Source organism: Alligator mississippiensis, chromosome 3, assembly GCF_030867095.1.
Source record: "Alligator mississippiensis isolate rAllMis1 chromosome 3, rAllMis1, whole genome shotgun sequence".
Classification (NCBI taxonomy): Eukaryota; Metazoa; Chordata; order Crocodylia; family Alligatoridae; genus Alligator; species Alligator mississippiensis.
Window position 1 is genome coordinate 220,429,189 of NC_081826.1, and position 19,257 is coordinate 220,448,445.

The following is a 19,257-nucleotide window of genomic DNA, read 5'->3' on the forward strand; positions in this document are numbered from 1 at the left end:
CCATGGTTTCTACTTTTCCCCAGTACTCTTCTGGGAGTATTTTAAGAAATCTTCAATAATGTCACTGGTTCTCTTTGATTCATTATTTTGTCAACCCTTTCAAAGAATTCTAATAGGATTGAGAGACAAGTTGCATCCTTTTAAAAGTGTCATATTGACTTGTCCTCTGACAGTAGTGCTAATCAGTTTGCCTTGATTTACATTTTAAGGCTATATGTCTAGGGAAAGAGCTAGAGATTTACTTTCTTTTTCAGAGAAAGCTAATACTGGCCTGAACCTTAATAGCATTCTGCAAATGGTGGTGAGATGAAATAGTTACATTTGTTCTGTTCAAGTGAATAATTTATCTTGCATTTACTTTTCATTTTTTCAAAAATACAATTCTTGACAATTTGTATTAATATTCTAAATTAATCTTTGATGGAAATTAAGTAACTCGTAGTCCTTGGGAATAATATGGCTGTGAATTTGAACAGCTCAATACAACTTTAAACAATCTTTTGGTTATATCTTGGCTGAAGAAACCATTCCTGAAATTGACTATGATAAGTATTGCATTTAAAGTTAATAAAAGTATGTGTTACAGCCAATTGGGTTCCTTAAATTATATTTATTGCCACAGCAAAAAAATTTCACAGTTACACTGAAAATAAAAAGCAGTTCTTTTAATTGCTAATTTGAGTCACTTGAAGTGTTATGTATATTAGAGATGGTTATTTACAGGGAAGAAGGATAATTTTAGCAATTATAATAATTAAAACTGTACATTTTATGGTGAAATAAAAGTGCATTTGATTGCAGTACAACAATATTACTTGTAATTGGATCATCTGTGAACTGGGATTTTTTAACACACAAAAAAATTAGAGCAACATTTTAAGTGATCCATTTTAAATACTGTATAACAAAAATCCTCCCCATTTGTCATTCCTGTGGTAGCTGTGTATAAACTTGATGGGTTCAGTCAATTAACTTTAATTTTCATGTTATATGATTGCTAATTGGAGAAAATAAATAATGAATAAAGTCCTCCTTAGACAGGTTGCAATTACAAAATGCCTCGATGAAAACATGCTGTATGATAAGCACACGTAGAGTAGTCTCATTGGCAGGGCAAGCTCAGGGTATTCATACTTGCTTCAGGCTTTTAAGAAACAGTTGGGAAGTTCTGCGAAGTCTTGTTGGCTGAACTCAGAAGTTTACAGGACTATACAGCTGGCAAAGACATGAAGGAATTTGTTAACTCTGTAATTGCTTTGTGTTAACTCTGTAATTGCCTTGTGCTTCCTCCCTTCTCTTTCTGAAATATACATGTTAACTACTTCTGTCCCATCCCATGTAGCATAGCTGTAACTATGTGGGGATCTGTTGTCTTCCAATTGTTTAGTATTCTTTAATGTTCATCATGGTATGGTCTTACATCTCTTCTGCTCTCATCACCATACGTGTTATTTTGTTGTACCTACTGCACCTATCCAGGGAGGTACATGCATGAAAAAACCCTCTTGTTATAAAGAGGAAAATGTTTGACGGTACATTGATGATTTGGGGGAAGTCAGTAGAATTACAATATATTTATTTTACTTTAGCTGGGTTTTTTGATAAAGTGGGATTACTTTCTGAGTAACATTGCAACATGGTGCATGGCTCAGGGGCTGCAGCCCAGCTGCAAGTGGTTAGAAGGGGATAGTCTGCCTGCCAAGGAGGACTAGGCCAGCCTACAGGGATGACTGCCTGGCCCAGAGGCAGTTAGAAGCTCCCAGGGTGGGGATCTGAGAGAGAGGGGGAAGGCTGCAGTGCTCACGGAAGAAGAACAGAGGCAGTGTTGCCCTCTCGGGGTCTGAGGAAGGACTGTAAGCTATGATTTAATCATTTGTTATTTGTTCACTTGTTTGTTTATTGTTTATGTTGGTTCCTGTGAGGTACAGTTTTGCCCTAGGGAAAAAAAAGACTGTGGGCACCTATACACATGCAGGGAGCCTGCTCTGATGTTCTGTAATTCCAGCAGAGCAGACTTGATTAATTAAATCTGCTGGAGCGTGGGAATTAACATGCTCCAGCTACCTCCACTGTCATATGTATCAGCATCCCTGAGCATTTGACGAACTTTAATTCAGAGTGCCTCGCCACCATTGTTCAGTGCAGAGATGCTGATATATATGACACTCTGGACGCTTTTAATTAGCATGGCTCTTGGAGCTGCACTGATTAATGAGCCCCCCAGGCCTCTCAAAGCACATATATAAACTCTTAGTTTCACCAAGCAATAACAATCCACTACAAACTAAGCCTGTGTAAAGCTGTATTTGCTTTGGATTTAGATTTGGTCGATTCAGGAGACAGTGATTCGATTTGGTGATTTGAATCACTGTCCCAAATTGATTCCAATGGGCCAAATCTGATTCAGAGATTCAGCTGCTGCTGGATCTCTGAATCTCCGAATCATCCAGGTCCATCCCCTGCCTGCTCTCCAAGCCCAGCAATGACTGCCCTGCCTGTTTGCCTGCCCCGGCTCCTGGCACTTGGAAAAAGAAAAGCCCCCCCTCCTCCGCCCCCTTACTTACCAGTTCCGAGTCCAGCTGCAAGTCCCTGCTGCAGCCACTGGGGACTATCTGAATCATTGAAGCTCTCCAAATCTTTAGGAAAGATTCAGAGAGCTTTGAATCTATTTGGATCTTTTTATTGGTCCCCTGATTCGATTTGGATTTGGAGATTCGGCCACCAAATTGGGCCAAATCTCCTTCGAATTGAATCATCACCCAAAGCTTCGTGCAGCCCTACTTCAAACACATTATCCACTGTGAGGTGGGGTTCAGAATCAGGCCTCTAACACTTCTTTATTTTGAAAAGAGGGAGTATTGATAGTAGAGAGAAAAGATGAAGAAAGCACAGAAAAGCCTTAAATAGTACAAAAAGCAACATATAAGTGGACAAAATTAAACTGCTCACAAAGTAAAGTATTCATTCAGTGTGAAGATGGTAAAGGTGGTAGAACTGGGCCCTTGGAAAAAAAAAATTAAAATCCTTATTTAATATAGAAATCAATTTTACTCAGAAAAAACACATTGATATTTGGAATCAAAGAGTTTGCATTAAAAAAAACACCCAAAAAAAACAAACACAGCCACTTTGACCTTGTAAATATTAAGAGTTCTACTAGAACTCTGATTCTGTTTCAAGAAGTAAATCTGTGAGACTAACTTTCCCAGACACTGATAGTATATATTATTGAAATTGCCGATATGTTGATTGACTTTAAAGGCTTGACTTAAAGGATTTCCAGCTATATGGTGAATACAAACTGAACTCTGTTCACTTAATGTGTTGGTAGTAACGTTCATAGTTAACATAGGTCAAATTGTGTTTTAATTCACCATTTTGATTGCAAAAATGTTGCTATAAAACATGTAATGTTCATGGAAAGTGGTGGAATAGAAGCTTTTGAAACTGATATTCTTCAGTTATCCACATAGCAGGTATACAGCTTGTTTACCAGCATTTTCCATGCCATATTAGAAAGGTACTTGTACCTTTGATAATGGAAACAGACCTGCAAAGACAAAGGTGGTGTATTCCCTATGGTCATTCAGTCTCCTATTAATGCATCTGCTTATAGTAATATTAAACAGAGGCAAATGTGAAGATCTTTTTTATGTGGATACCTATCTGCAACTAATTATGGTAGTGCCATTTAAGTATAAGTCACTGAATAGTTATTAAAAGACGATAAATGTTGTTTACTACATCATGGATCTTGTTTGAATTGTTACTATATTTTATGCTGTTTTATTTTACATTATTTTAGTTTTATATTAACAAGGCACAGAGCTGCCAGTGAAACCGTTTGTTTTGTGGCATGGCCTAAATGAGGACAGATTTAAAAAAATATTTTGATTAATAAGCAAATATGAGTACTACAGTTAAATCTACATGGGATTACGGTGTTCTTGATCCATAGAAATAACTCCAGTTACATATCTGCTTATTTAATCAATTATTTGATTTATTATTTTTATATAGAAAAGCAATCTAATATTTTTTCTGCATATTGAATAAGGGGGGGGGAAGGTGTGTGTGTGTGTGTGTGACTGCATCATCAATTTGTAGTTGAAACATACAACATTTTAAAACGGTGTGTTTTAGAATAAGGGCCTGATTCAGAAAAACAGCTCTCTTTGAGAGAATAATTAAACAGATGTTTAAATGTAGTGTATCGTAAGGTTGACCTTAAGAATATACTGAAGTATTTTCCTGAATCATAGGTCATAACACATTTACAGAAGAGAGAGAGTTTGGAAAGAAAATGGGGAATTCATTCTTAAGCTATGAACAGCTGGACCAGAGAAAATTGCAGACCTGGAAAGAGTTCCCAGGTGGAAGAACAAACAAGATAATGGAAACAGCAGACAATGAAAAAATAAAACTTCCCAGAGTTTATGGAATTCTGACTTTCCAATCTACCTGGCATTCCCATCTAAAAGGTAAAATGAAAATAGAGGAACCAAACATTTCCTAGCTTCTTGATCCTCCAAAAAACAGACATTGCCTTACACAGCTGTTGTTTCATACAATAATATCATGTGAGGAAACAATTTAGCACAGGAGCTTCTCTGTGCATCAGCTGCTTTGTGATAACTGCTCACATGCATACCTTTAACCCATGGTAACTAGAATCTAAACTTTAACTTAGCCCTCAATGAAAGAGTTGTAAACCATTTACTATAGTTTTTGTTCTAATTACCCTGCAGTAAATTGTTCATATGTTTATATCCATGGTTCATATCCATACAGCCTCCTAGAGTAGGCATAACTGTACAGTTCAGGTAGAATTCCTTCCGTGGAGGTGTCAGATGGCAGGCAAGGAGGTAAAAATCTTTTTTGTTGTTCTGCAATGAAGCTTAAAATCCAAAATCGGCTAAAATTCAGCATCTTCCATGTTTCAGGAGTGTACTTGGTAGCCGTGTTGGTCTGATACAAGAAAACAGGAAAAAACTAGGACTCTTGGTTCCAAAATTATACCTTTTAGTAGACCAACTGGGAAATCACAAGACAATTGTCCTTTTCTACCTGATCTACACATCAAAGAGATACTCAGCACAGCTCACAAAGACACTCTCATGGACCCAGAAGGAGAAAGTCTTCCATCTTCAGATCCCTCCATGCAAATTGAAGTTTATTTCCTACTTATGGGAACTTTTTACCATCTTGTACCATCTATACTTTTCCCAGAGCCCAATGAAGGGACTTTGTTACTGAAAGCTTGCAGAAAAGCACAATTTTCTTGTGATTTCCCAGTTGGTCTAATAAAAGGTATCATTTTGGAACCAAGAGTTCTAGTTTTTTGTATTCTTCAGACCAGCATGACTACCAAGTACACTCTTAACATCGAATTAATTCTTTTATCATGATTAAGGAGGTTTACTTGGGAAACTTTCACAGCAAAGATCTCAACAATATATTTTCCTCTTTTAACAGAGGCAGGTTTTACAAACTATTTTAGAAACCAGGCAGGGTGTGTAACTGCTGTACAATACAACTCAGCACTTAGCATCTTTCTGTCTCTGAGGTACTTGTTCAGGAGATGCCTCAAATTGCTACAGAAGTACTGTCAATACTGCCTGTGGAAGATCCTTTGAATCCAGCGGGGAGACAAATGAACCAACATTAGCATCCTCTCACAAACACCACGAGCATGGAGGTGATAATCATTGCAGGCATGTGGGTCCCCTTGCCTCCCTTTGTCAAATTATCATCATGAGGACCTCTGCATCATTTCCCCTCCTTCTTGCTTGCCACTTCTTGATGTTATGATAATCTTTGGGAGGATAGATGGTATCTCAAGAGTTAGTCCGCCTACAAGGGGGTGGTCTTCCACAGGGCTCCTCCAGTCCTACATTCTGCTTCTTTCCTTTCAGGTGACTAGTCATAATTATAATGATCTGTTGACGTGTCTGGGAGTCACTGGACCTTGATTCCTCCCAGACTCAGTTCAGTTACTTGCTCCACAACTTGTTGGTGTCCATCTCCTCCAGATAGCTCCATCCTGCTCCCTGCTGGGGCTTTGCAGCCCCTGGCCCCAAGTCCCGCCCAGCTAGGTAGGGCTGTTTTAAGCTTGCAGCCTGTCTGAAACAGATTCAGAGGAGATTCAAACAAAACAAAGTGGGACAGTGATCTGAAACACCGAAACGAATCACTGTCCTCCCAAACAGCCAAATCCGAAACCGAATTGCAACACAGCTATCTTGCACAGCCCTAATAGAGATATCTAAAATATCTTTATCTATAAAGCGCAGATTTTGAGCTGAAGCTCACTTTACCATATGCTGTGGAATGGCATGCAGAAAGCAGAGTAAGGATTTACTGCTAAAGAATCCAGCCATGTGAGAACAAAGCCAAGCTGATATGGCACCAATTAGCTTGTTCCGAACAGTAACTGGGGCTACAAGAAAGTAAAGGTATCAGTTTTGTTGTCAGGCATCATTCTCTTCCTGCAGTCAGACACTTCATAGGGTGAAGGAAGTACTAGGATGTATGAACATTGTGTTTTTGCAGCCTGATAGTGAAAAGACCAAAGGAGACATTTAACACACTGGCTTTGCTAAACTGATTATTTTGTTACCCACTGATGTGGAGCTGGCAAATCTGTAACTGGTAATTCAGGAGGCAGTGCTCTTGCCCTTAACGGTGGTGCTGCTTCTGTAATTTTTTTTCTGTGCTGCACTTCAGAATGATCAATACTGTTTGTCTAAGCTCTGTTTGTGGGCTATATTTCAAAAAAGTTTATACAATCTAGCAGATTTTCCTAGCCTGACTAAAACAGTATGCAGTTTCTAACTAAAATGTTTAGTAGCACTGCAAAAATTTGAAAGAGGTAAGGAGTGTAATTTTGCTCATAACATTATCTTGGAGAAATAGGGTGACAATTTTACCCAAACTGAATTCACTATTAATATTAAGTGAAAACACTTGTTGGAAGTCACTGGGTTAGTGAAAGTGGGTTAAATAGTTAAATATACTAAAGTAGCATTTTTATTTCGGCTCACTAATGAAAGAAAACTCTGTTTTAAAATGAGGCTCTTTAAGTGTATTTTTGCTCAACATTCTGAGTAATGGACTTTAGCATTGGCCTCTTGCCTCTTAATATATTGTTCGTTCCCAATATCCAGACTTTTAATGTACCATTTCCAGATCTTGCATTATTTAGGGACCCCACATTGGGCAGTTATAAATGAGCTGTTTGCCCCTAGAGATTCTCATTTATTACTAATTTGTTTGTTGGTTCACTAAGCAAAATCAGGGAACAGTCTCCTGTAGGACTGTGCTGTGAAAAGCTGGAGACTTTCTTGTCAGTTCAGGCTCAAGTGACATTTGTGCAATGAATTACTAAACACAGTTGATTGGATTTTCTGGTTTGCTTTTTGACATTTCCACAATTCTAACACAGAAGAATTGATTAATAGTTTCTAGAAAATTCTGAACATTTTAGATCATCCAGATACCTGAATACACATGCAGGGACTATTAAGAATCATATGGGATCAGTCCCATTAGCAGCTGCAGCTTCAGTGAGATGGTCATATTGTAACTATAATGATTTGTGACTTCATTTCACAAACTGAATGAAAAAAAGTCTTGCAGTGCTATGACATACTTGTGAGACAGCAAAACAACTAAGCATTTTGGCCAAAGATTTTTGGTCCCCAAAACCATGCTTACATAGCTTGGTTGTTATCATTTCTTCATTCAAAGCAGAGACTCACTGATTTATATGATTGCAGATCTAATTGCAAAATGGCTCCCATGCCCCATAAAAATAATTGGTTTTTTAATTCACTGGTTCCAAGCATATGCTTACTCAAAGCAAGAGTGAGCTTGAAAATCAATATAAAACTGTTGAATTATAATAAGAGTCTAAAAGAACTGCATCAGATGACATTACCATAGCATAATTACCATACAAGTCTTTACAAAATGTATCTGTTAATCATATACAAATGGTGGAAGGCTGTCACCAACACTTTAAAATATTTTTAAACATGTCTGAATATTTGGATGCTTGACTTGAGGCACCACATACTATTTATATCCTAGATAAGAACATAAGAAGGGAGATAGTGTGTTGCTTGCTGGACTTCATTGTTCCAGCACGGAGCAAAACATGCTCCCTTCACCATGCCCACATTTGTTGCAGGGATGGGCATGGAAAGTCTGGGACAACCAATCAGGGCTGCCCTATGCACTGCTGCCTTCTGTTGCAAGGCAGACTAAGCAAGTCTGCAGAGGACAAGTAGATGTGTGAAGAGGCCTCCCCTCCTCTTCTGCCTCCTTTCCCCCCTGGAAGCACACCAGTGGCACTGCAAGCTCTCCACTCTTCCAGGGACTCAGCATTCAAATGCCTGTACACATGGCTCCGGGAAAAGGACAACAAACCTGGGAGAATTCTCCCAGATTACTTGAATGTGCGTACGCAGCCTTATTTCCCTTTGAAGTCATTGTTTCCATCTATCTCACTTTTGGTGCCTACGTGGAGATTGGTCAGCAGTATCTGGGAGTCATTGTGGACAGTTCACTAAAAACATCAGCTCATTGCTCAGCAGCCTTTGAAAAGGCAAACAAAATGTTACGGGTTATTTAGAAAGGAACTGTAAACAAAACAGAAAGTATCATTATGCCTTTTTATGAGTCCATGATGCATCCACGCCTTGAAACCTGTCCAGTCTTGGTCCCCAAGCCTCTAAAAGGATATAGAAGAAGTAGAGAAGGTACAGAGAAGGGCAACAAGGATGATTAGTGGTATGGAAAGGCTTCCATATGAGAAGAGACTAAAGATGCTAGGCCTATTCAGTTTAGAAAAAAAAATGCTTGGGGGTTAGGACATGTTTACACAATAGTAAATGTGAAGAGAAAGTAAATATGGATTTATTACTTATTCTCTCACAATACAAGAACCAGAGGTCATAAAATGAAACTTGGTGGTTTTAAGTTTAAACCTAACAGAAACAACATTTTTTTCACATAGCATGTCATGAAAGTGTGGAACTCATTGCCACTAGATGTCGTGGAAGCTGACAGTTTAGCCAGATTCACAAAGGGACTGGAGAAATTCTTGGAGGAAAGTAGCTACTGAGCATGGGAGTTAGGGATACAGCCTCTGGATCTGAACTTCCTCGATCTTAAATGCTGGAGGTTGCAAGTAAGAGAGAAACAGAGAAAAAATGGTCAAGTCCAGTTCAGTCTCCTTTCTCCACTTTCTGCTCCGTTTCACACAGGATACTGTGCAAGATGGACCTATGGTCTGACCCAGTAAATGGCAGTTCTTATGTTCTATTACTGTAAAAATGATATTCAATGTAGTATACAAGCTTGGTCAATTTACAAACATAAGAATGTATTGTGTACTTTTGATGGCAAATGCACCTAAATGTACAAACTTATTTAATCTGAAGTGTGATTTACATTCCCAAGCTGTAGATATGATTATATGTGGGTGAATACCACTCAATCTCTCCACAGTTATTTGACTAAATAGAATACTGAGTTCTGTTATGTCTATGTTTCTGCCACTTTCTAGGTATAGATTATTGAATTAATTCCCTGGCTGAAATGATCATTGAAGAAACACACTTTAAATTCCATTACAAAAAATTCACTGAAAATAAATTTTAAACTCCTAAAAGTGACAATTTGCATTAAAAACCCGCCTTTATGCTTATACAGCGAACTGAAATGATATAATGAGACCTTCACTGTGATGACTGAAACTCATGCTAAGCTGGGGCCTACTCACAAAAGTTAAAATACAAATTACTGATGCTGACTTCATGGTGCAAGAGGATGCGAGTTCACGGCTTGGCCATCTGAGAAGAAATAATGATATATCCCTTTCATCTTATCTTACTACATTCATGATGATTTCAAGCAGACTCCTAGTTGTCTGGTATGTAACCATGTGAAATGTCTATCCTTGATTAATTAGTATGGTAAATATTTCTTTTGCAATTAATTCATGTTTATGTGCAGGGAGAGACATTCTCCATATGTGATAGGTGTCTCCTCCTGATTTTGTTTAGTTTTAGTTGCTTCCTCATGATTTACCATGTTTTCCAAGGATACTTGTGTTTTTCCTGGTTGTTAATCAGTTTCTTGATACATTCCAAACTCGGTAAAAATGGATAATAGGGCTGTCTGAAGCTTCAGTCCCTGATTCAATTTGGAGGAGATTTGGCCTGCTTTGGTGGCCAAATCTCTGAATCGATTTAGAGGATCCTTTAATCTCTCTGAATCGAATTGGAACCCACTGAATCGACTTGGAGATATTCAGAAAGATTTGGAGATTCCTGGGTCTAGCGGGGCACCCAGGTTCCCCCACGGCCAATCGCTGAGCCAGGGGAGTCAGGGGGGGGCCCTCCTGCAAGCTCCCCAGTGGACTCAGAAGTGGACTGGAAGTACTTCTGGTGCACTTCTGGGTTCGTTGCCGAGCGCATGGAGGACCCCTCCCCCCCCACTCCTGCCCCAGCACCGCAGAGTTCACAAGCCACTCTGGTATCTCAAGGTATGTAGAAAAAACATTTAAAGCTGTGTCTATGTCTGAATTACTGATTCTCTGAATCAGCATTGAATATTCAGATTTGGATTTGGGTGAATCGAATTAGGGATAGTGATCCAAATCAACGCATCGAATCACTGTCCCTGCTTCAGGCTGAATCCGAATTGAATAGGACCCACTTTGCACACACCTAATGGATATCCTCTTGTTACTGAGGAAGGTAAATTCATTGAAATTGGAACTTTCTGATAACCAAGAATGAGCAGTTTGATTAAGAGGATGTTTCTGTTAATTACTGCTTGGGACTCTGTCTTGATTTACACAATAAAAAGAATGCTTTGAAGATGCTGGACTAAAGGTATAAAAAAAAAAAGCAAATGAAACAGCTAACAGGGTGCACTTCAAATGTAAGAAATCTCTGTGACACCAGCTGCTGCTTTGCCCTGCTTATTCAAGAAGCTGAAGAGAAACAGACCACCTCTTCATCACCTGTTTGGTGAGAAATCATCACCTTATAGCTAATTACTGGACTCTGATTTTGTTTGGGCTCACTTGACTTTGAATACTTGTAGTAAATACAGCCTTGTTGTCATTGAACAAGGTGTCATGTCAATCCCTACACTAGTCCAGAATCCTAGGTTTTTACTAGCTAGCGCATTGACAATTAAAATACCAAATTCTTGCAGTTAACTACTTCTGAACATAAAACATCCACTATGTTGCTTTCATTTATTACAAGATATTTTAAAATGTCTTTTATTGCATTTAAGAAAGGAGGAGGAATCAGCATTCATGTAGCTAGTCATTTCCCAGCATAGCATCAGCAAAATCATTTTGACAGCCTATGAATGAGGTCAGAACTTGGTTTAAACAGAGATCAGAAAGCTTTCATATTATCTAAAAAATTAATAATTATATTCTTTAAAAATGTATTTAATCACCTTTGTTTTTCCCAACAAGGGTAGATACTTTTCAAATCAGATACTTTGTCTGCTACAAAGCTCTTTCTTTCTCACAGAAAAAAACTCTCTTGCTATGCATGCAAAAATGTTGGATGATATAACGAAATGCCAGTCTGTCTGTATACCACCTTTCCTTGTAAGTTTGAAAGAGACTATTCACCTGAAAACTTACCTGCTGCATTCATCTGTCAAGGGTGTTCCATTTTGCTCTACAACATCTTTTCTAGCCAAGGTAAATGCTTTATACAAATTATCTAAAAAAAAAATAATTATGATACATTAAATTCAGTTACGACAGGAATGAAAAAACCCTTGAGAAAGATGATCCCTCAGAGGCAAAATATAATTTAATTATTTCATATAATCTTTGTGCTTAATTTCATCATATGCTGTAATTTGAACCCATGCATCATTAATCTTATAATTTTTTACAATAGAACTACAAAAAATTGGAAAATAGAAAATACATATACTTAACTTATGGACAAAAGCTCCTGACAACAATTTTCCTGATGCTAATGTGGAATAGAACAGTTGGATTTTTGGGGATGAGGAAAGACATTTGATTTTTGTTTTCCTTTCAGTTTTTCAAGAGCAATCCCAGCAGGCAGGGAAAATGCCAGCTGATTCTCCAAGCAGCAACCACAGTCTAGAGTCAGGTTATTGCAGAATACTTTAGGATTCTTAGAGGCAGTATCTAACGTGAGATGCAAATTCAGGTGCTTAGTGACAGCTGGAATGTACATAGAAAAGAAATAGGCACGGAACAAATATATATATATTCTATAGTAGCATCCAGGAAGGGCCCCAGTGGGTATTAATGCTACTTGAAGCAGAATTAACTTTAAGTCAGGATATCCATGGTTGAAGCAGGATGCAATGTAATGGAAAGCAGCTAGACAAGACTTCACCTCTCCAATTTTCTGTCTACAGAATTCTACAGAGAACAAATCATGCCCAGCCCTCACAGGGAAGAGTATGTAGGCTACTGCGACAGAAGGCTTATATCTCAGGGTAGAACTCTCTTTTTCATCATACCTATCCCAAATCAAACTCTACTTTGTTTGTAGAAGTACAGGTAATTCCACTTGTATACACCTTTTTTTTAAAACCAATCTGGTCTTTTTTGTTAATGCATAGCATAGGCTTACTTGTATTTAAGTTAAAACCTATAAAACTCTGCCTAAGGAATAAATATTAACTTGTATCTCAGCTGTTCCTTTATGGAGTAACCCCCACACCTGCATGCTTTAAACAAAATATCAAATAGTTTGATCTTTACTGCATGAGTGGTGACTAATTTAATATCAGTCAATATTTGATCTGTCCATTTGAACTTATAAATATTACTTAAATGAAATACCCAGCATGATTTCTTAATGGGAGTACATGGCCCTCACCACTATTTCTAATGTAGGAAAACAACCACTGAACACTAACATGATTGGAAAGCATTTACACTAAGAATGAAGATATTTCAAAAAGCTAAAGGAAGACTTTGTCATTTATGGAATTTGTCTCATGGGATTTATGGTAAACTGTTAAAAATATTTTCTTAGCAGAGTGACAGCAGATGTACCAATCAATTTGTAGCTCATCAACATCCATGACAAGACAATTTTTGTTCTTTTAATGATTTTCCTGAAACATCTCCCTTTCATAGTACCAGGTTTCCAATGTTGCAAACTGACATATCAATAATTTTGGTGAACAGCAGACAGATGTAATGCTAAATAAGACTGTTATTGTATTGAATCAATCCATTATATAAATAGAACTAATAAATATTAATATTCATCCATTACTGGGATGAATATTAAGAGTAAGCTGAGAGATTGCTTCTGATAATACCGTGCAGCTTTCTGCACAGACCCAACTCCACTGATGTTATATGTGAACTTCTACTGATCTAGTGGAAAAGACGCAATTGTCACCTGAACCAGAATAATTAAAGATGCAAAGTTTAATTATTCTGGTTCCGGTGGCAATGATGAGAGACACATGGCAGGGAAGACACTACCTTCTACAATTATTTCTTCACCTCATAAAATGGGTGGGTGGTCAAACCACAGCCCATGAGCTGCATGTGGCTTGCAAGTAGTTTAAACAAAGCTCCTGAAGAAACTCGTTTAATAGCAAACTACTTGAGCCAGAACCTTGTGCACAGGTCATTGACCAAGGAATGCACATCTCAAAAGTTTTGTGTCCTGTGGCTCATTGCCATGTAAAAGTTTGGGCTGTTGCTAGAAAGGTTACGAAGCTTAGCTACCCCGTCAGAAAAGAATGCTCAGTAGATTTGAAAAACAGATTAGAAAAATTTACCCCTATCTGATGGGGTCAAATCCTCTAGGCTGGCTCCAGTACTCTGGGCTTTGTTCTACTGCAAAGAGGAAATCTATAACCCAACCTTTACCTGAATTCGAAATAAACCATGCTTTGGCCACAATCCAGTAGAATTTAACAATGTGAGAAGCTACTGAGGGATTTAAGTGATTCTAAATTCTGCCTGGAGCATTTTTTCTAGCTGCGTGTGTGGATTCATAAACATTCATCTGCTGTGGTCTTAGTATTTTGTGTATTCCTCAGAAATACTTTTCCCTGCCTTGATAAAGGTATAGTTTCTGGTGGTTTATAATACCTTCTGACACATTTTGATACCTTGTATATTTGGTATGTCCCTGGGGGGAAGTAGGGGTGGGAAGGTGAGCCTACAAGCAAGAGGACTGAGAGTCCAATGTGGAGAATTCCATACTACTTCACTTCCCAGCCATGGAGATGGGTGAATATTGTAAAATAACGTTTATAAACAGTTACGGCAGCTAAAATTCAATTTACTCTTTATAAACATTAAGTACGTATGAGTTTTTGTTCCAACAGAAAGTTAGGCTTCATTTGTTTGAAGTAGCCACTAATGAATAAAGACATTAAACGCTTGACTACTAGATTAATTTATGCTGCCTGAAATGAACCTGTGTGAAATAGTCAGCATTCAATATACAATCAGGATTTATTTTTACAAAAAAGCTCCTTTCATTAATTGTTCCAAAAATGTTTAACTATGTGATACCTTTTAGAGGAATGAACCTACTTGTTATAGTGCTGAAGCCAGATGTAATATATCATTGACAGTAAGCTATTTGTAAAAATTTAAAAGGATTGTTCAACTTTTTATAACGTCTTCTTTTTTTACTTTAAATCACAGATGAAACTGAATTTCTCCTCAAGGCAAAAAAAAATCCATTAAAACAACTATAAAAAAAAGAAGCCCACAATGCAGGGCTAAGGAAAAATAATATTAGTGCTGTAGTAAAGATGGCACTTATATTACACTCCCGTCATATACTGGAAATCCTAATTGAAGTTAGCAGATAGGTCAGATGGAATTCATTGAGCAAAATGTTTTGTTTTGATAGCTGCATGTTATAAACAAAGAAAGCAGAAGAAAAAAAGAAACTCAACATTGAAATTGATTGAAATAGCTGTTATAGGGCACGTCTACATGAGATGTTACTGTGCATTTATTCAGTACTTGATTATACAGGTCCTAAATAAATGTGCAGTAAGCAGAGTTACTGCACAGTAGTGCCAGTGAATGCCTTTTTAGTGATGCTACTGTGTAATAGCCTAATAATACTGCACAGTAGCATATTAGCACTGCTGGTGCTGTGACACGCTATTGTGCAGTATTATTAGACTGCTGTGCAGTCAGTGTCTCATGTAGATGCACCCACAGAGAAGAGTCGGTCTGAATTAAGAAGCTGGATGAGTCCTTCAGTTTTTTGTGGTCTAGAATAAGCTATGTATCTTGGCTTCAGTCACAGCATTTTTATAAGCTCTTATTAAATCTCCTGTCACAGGTTAGACTTTAGGTTGCTGCACAGCCATTCTTCTCTAGTTGACACTCCAGCTACTTCAGCTCCAACAGATCACAGTTAAACCTCCCAAAATACAAAACAGTCAAAAGAAAAGAACACATAAAGGTTGAGGCCAACCACAACAAATGTTTGTAAGTGAAATGGACTTGAAAAGACTTCAGGAAAGGAAACATTTCAACTAGGAGGCACACATACTCCCTGTGGCATCCCTGGGTAAAAATGCCGTAGCCTCCTCTAGCATCATCCAAGGGGTACTAGAGTAAGATGCAGTTATTTTCTGAGACTGGAAGAGGGAGTTGGAGGAGGGTGATGAGGCTCCTTCCCCACTCCCTCTCCTTCAGTGCAGCTGTATAGAAGCTGGAGAGGGAGGGGTAGGTAGGGCAGATGTCAGGAGCTTCCAAATCTCCCAAATGCTGGAGGGGAGGGATAGAAGAGTTTGATATTGGGGGGTCTGTCTCTAGGACCACCAGGAGCCTCAAGGGTCAGGAATGGAATCAGGCTTGGCTTCAGCCCCAGCTCTACCTCCATCTTCAACACGTGCCTGAGCCCAGCTCCTATGTGCTGTGCTTGTAACTAAAAATGAAACACTACAAAGTTTTACTTCCTTTCCTATATTGAAGTGTTTCAGCTGCTCTTGGAGTGTTTCAAAGGCTGTTTGCATGTGTCCAATTGGCCCTTTGAAATGTCTCAAGGGCATTTGAAATATTTTATTTGTCAGGTGTGTATACACCCAGCATTTATTGGTGAGGTGAGGGTCATTCTGGCATGCAGAAGGTAGGCTTTTCAGTTTAGCTTGGTGCCAGTAAGACCACAACAATCAATGGCTAACTGTGACTAAGAAACAAACTGCCTCTCATGCTCATTCATCTGTGGAATTTCATATATAGTAAAATGTTTTAGGATCATCCTATCAGTAATTTCAGCAATTAACTAAACATAATCAGAATATGACTAACGCCAAGTCATGTCCAGAAAACCCACTGCTATTTACAAGTAATAAACCAATCTATCAAAATTGATTGTACAGGGAAGTCCTTAAGGATAATAATTCATGAGGATGCACAAGCTGTGAAAACATCAGAGACAAACATGGAGGGTGTGTCCTCACATGCAGGGGTGTGTACTTGTTGCAGCAAAAACAGTAGCAGCTTAAATTTGTGCCTCTACTTTTTGCTGCTGCACACACGCCTGCATGTGCAATTTGGTGTGGAGCAAATTGCCCTGCTTTGGGGAAACTGCCATTTCCCTGCTTCTCCTGCTCCTGTCATGCTGGAGGAGTTGGGGGATAACTAGAGAAGAGGAGATGCTCTGACCAGCAGCCAGAGGGTCTCCCTGGAGGACTTAGCCTCTGCATCTGCTGGTGCACACTCCTGGAGCATGCACTGCTTTTTTTTTTTTTTTTTTTTTTAATCCTGGGAATTCCCAGTATCAAATTTTGGAGCTGCACTGCAAATTTGTAGAACTGTAAACAGTTGCATGTGTACTTTATGCAGTTTGCAGCACCTCAAATAGGTATGAAGCACCTCAAACCACACATGCATGCTCATCTGGACATGCCTGGAAGGTCTTTCTGCCATCAGAATTGTAGTTTTTAGTCCTTTTCTTGAAGCCCAGGAAATCAACATATGCTCAGACATTCTTGACTCCCTGATTCTTGACTTTCTGATATGCTGTCAGCATGATAAAATCTTTGCAGCTACTCTCTACCTCTTCTTCCTTTAGCATTTTCACACAAACAAGAAATTTGGTTCTTGGTACCTGTGGCAGGGCACTAAAATGTGCCTGCTCCTTTAAGGCTGAAGCAGCCTCACCAGGGAGCCCTCGGGGCTAAGCAGGGCTCCATAGCTGTGGGTTACTGGGGCAATGGCCTAATGGAATGATTGGGTTGCACCTGCAGGCGGTTAGGTGCCTGGAAAGCAGCAGGGCCCTGTGGATACATAAAGCTCAGGCTGGAGGTAGCTGGCAGTTTTTCTCTGCCAACTACCAGGGAAAGGAGCTACTACATGGGGAGTTACCTGATGCTGCCTGTTCAACTACGTAAGCACAGTAAGACTCCAGGAGCTTCTCACGGACCCTGGGACAGGGGGCATGCTAGCTGAAGGTTGGAAGTTTGTCTTCTTAAAGGGGTAGAGGGTTAAATTTAGCATTAGTGTTTATTCATAGATGCTAAAGTTGGAAGGGACCTCAACAGATCATCGAGTCTGATGCCTGCCTAGACAGGAAACAGTGCTGGGTCAGATGACCCCAGCCAGATGCCTATCCAGCCTTCTGTTAAAAAACCCCCCAAGCTAAGGGAGAGCACCACTTTCCTTGGAAGCCCATTCCAAATTTTGGCCACTTTCACTGTGAAGTTTTTCCTGATATCTAGCCTAAAACTGCTCTCTGTCAGTTTGTGACCATTGTCCCTTGTTACCTCAAGAGGCACCCTGGTGAACAGAGCATCTCCGATCCCTTGCTGCATCCCCCTAATGAATTTGTAGGCAGTCACAAGATCACCTCTCAGCCTTCTCTTGCGGAGGCTGAAGAGGTCCGGGTCCCTCAGTCTCTCCTCAGGGCTTGTCCTGTAAGCCCCTAACCATACGAGTGGCCCTCCTCTGGACCCTCTTGAGTCTATCAACATCCTTCTTAACATATGGTGCCCAAAACTGGATGCAGTACTCCAACTGCGGTCTGACCAATGCCACGTAGAAGGGAAGTATCACTTCCTTGGATCTATTTGTTATGCATCTGCTGATGCATGATAAAGTGCAGTTAGCTTTGCTGATTTTGTCACACTGACAACTTATGTTCATCTTGGAGTCCACTATGACTATGAGATCCATTTCCGCTTCTGTGCTGCTGAGAGGGTCTTCCCAGCCAGTAGGTGTGCTGGATATTTTTGTGCCCTTGGTGCAGCACTCTGCACTTGTCCTTGTTGTACTGCATCCTGTTGTATACTGCCCACTTTTCTAACCTGTCCAGGTCTGCCTGCAATCATTCCCTACCCTCCAGAGTGTGCACTTCACCCCACAATTTAGTATTGTCTGCAAACTTGGGCGGAGTACACTTCACACCCACATCCAAATCACTGATGAAGATATTGAAGAGTAGAGCTTCAAGGACTGAACCCTGCGGGACCCAGCTACCGAAATCCTTCCAGGTCAATACTGACCCATGTACTACCATTCTCTGGGTGCAATCGCTAAGCCAATTTGCCACCCACTGGACTGTGTAAACATTTGTCACAGCCTCTTAATTTATTTATGAGAATAGGATGAGTGAGATGCCATATCAAAGGCCTCGCTGAAGGTCAAGAAAATGACATCCACCTCTACTCCTGCATCTAAGCATTTTGTGACCCTGTCATAAAACGAAACCAGATTGGTCAGGCATGATCTACCTGCTACGAATCCATGCTGGTTTCAACTGGTGCATTATTTTTTTTCCTGCTGGACTCCCACAGATATGATCCTTCATAATCTTTTCAAAGACCTTTCCAAGGATGGAGGTGAGACTGACTGGCCTATAATTACTCAGATCCTCCTTCCTCCGCTTTTTGAAAATAGGGACTGCACTGGTCCTTTTCCAGTCCTCCAGGACCTGACCCAAGTGCCATGACCACTTAAACAAGCCATGCCAGTGGTTCTGCTATGACACCAGCCAACTCCTTCAGTACCTTCAGATGCAGCTTATCTGGGCCTGCTGACTTGAACACATCCAATCCATCCAAGTGACTCTGCACCAAGTCAGAGTTGACAGTTCATAGGCTGGTGTCCCTCTGATGCCCATCTAAGAACCCATTAGGAGACTTATCTTGAGCCCTGTTCAGGAACACTGAGACAAAAAACTCATTGAATAGCTCAGCCTTGTCCCCCTCCCGCCCCTCGCTGTCACT

General features: G+C 39.6%; 1 long non-coding RNA gene across 1 annotated transcript; it reads left to right on the forward strand.

Annotated features, from left to right (window-relative positions):
- The first annotated feature begins 4,267 nt into the window (after positions 1–4,267).
- On the forward strand, positions 4,268–14,476 carry LOC109280757 (uncharacterized). The gene is made up of 4 exons (XR_002087166.2): positions 4,268–4,481; positions 9,718–9,937; positions 11,565–11,740; positions 12,442–14,476. It is a non-coding gene; the product is annotated as an uncharacterized LOC109280757 (long non-coding RNA).
- Positions 14,477–19,257: the final 4,781 nt, after the last annotated feature.